The sequence below is a fragment of the Pyxicephalus adspersus genome, chromosome 10 (genome assembly GCF_032062135.1).
Source record: "Pyxicephalus adspersus chromosome 10, UCB_Pads_2.0, whole genome shotgun sequence".
In the NCBI taxonomy this organism is placed as follows: Eukaryota; Metazoa; Chordata; class Amphibia; order Anura; family Pyxicephalidae; genus Pyxicephalus; species Pyxicephalus adspersus.
In genome coordinates, this window is record NC_092867.1 from 41143108 (window position 1) to 41144442 (window position 1335).

The 1335-nt window shown below is 36.3% G+C and overlaps 1 long non-coding RNA gene across 1 annotated transcript in view; it reads left to right on the forward strand.

Annotated features, from left to right (window-relative positions):
* Positions 1-897: 897 nt before the first annotated feature.
* Positions 898-1335, forward strand: part of LOC140339730 (uncharacterized) — a 2686-nt gene continuing 2248 nt past the window's right edge. Inside the window, exon 1 of the long non-coding RNA XR_011922523.1 lies at positions 898-1075. This is a non-coding gene — a long non-coding RNA (uncharacterized lncRNA). The remainder of the gene's footprint in view (positions 1076-1335) is intronic.

Sequence of the window (1335 nt, forward strand, 5' to 3'; positions counted from 1 at the left end):
ACATATCCCCTGTGCAGGACTTTATTCAGTCCCAGCAGCTGCAGGGGAAGCTGGGATGAGCCAGGTATCCTGGGTTCTGCTCTGAGCTGATGTGCAGCTTAGCATCTTGTGACAGAGAATGACAGACAGGTAAGTATGTTTTATTGCAGAAAGGACATCACCTGTCCCCTTCCACAAAAAAAAACCCTGCCTGGTCACAAATTTTTAAGTTTAGTTCTGCTTTGACTAAGTCTAGTTGAAGATGCATTACAACGGACACACAACTCACCCTTGCAGTTTTGATTTTTTTTTTGTTTGTTTTGTAATATTTTAAAATATCTGTACATTTTAAAGTTACATTAAAATATTAGGGGTTATTTACAGAAAGACTTATCCCACTAAATACTGTTTCTAGTGATTTCTAAAATCCTACCTGGTTGTCTCATGAAATATGCACACATCTCAGTGGATTTTGTAATATAGTGAAATAAAAAGAACACATGACCTAGTCATGAACTTTTAATTCCTAAACTAATGTGATTGCTGACCACTAAATAGTAATGTACATCAAGGGTTAGGGCTTAATTGTGTACTTCTAAAAGAACAACCCTCACCTCCCATACAGCCATGGTTACCATTTAGAGATGTGTGCATATTCTAATAAAATGACTTTTAGCCACACACAATTTTACAAGTTAAACAACTATAACAATTTGTCATTTGTGCTTTTCAACATTTTCAAACAAGCATCACAATAAACAACTTCAAATTACAGAAATCACAGGGAGGAACAACAGCTAATTAATAATAAACAGGGTAATGGTATGTGTTGAAACTTTTAAATGTGTTGTGACCAACCAGGAAAAGTATGTGTCCTCATTCCATTTCCTCTTACAGTATATATAAAAAGGCTCCATTAAAAATGCTCACAACAACCAAGGATTCTCTTCAAGCTTCATAATTTTTCAGAAAGGCAAACCAGCCCTAAAAGCAGACATGTCTGGAACCAAAAAATGTGTTCAGAAGACCCAGTGCCAAGATCCATGCAAGAACCCTTGCCAGAGAACACCAGTTTGCAAAGATCCATGCCAGGATCGTAAGTAACTGATTTTACTTCTATAGATTAGTTGCACGACATAGAATCATTTCATTCTGTGTTACCATTCAGTAGCCTATGTGTCATTGTGAAGTATCTACTTTATATGGCCATGGCTACACTTAATGAAACAAAGACCTAGGATAAAAATCAGGAATTTGCATTAAAAAGCCAGCATGCTTAATGCAGTTCAGCAACTTTCAACTCAATTAAAAATATCCTAGCTAATGCTGAGAGACATGTGTAAGAACAACAAGATG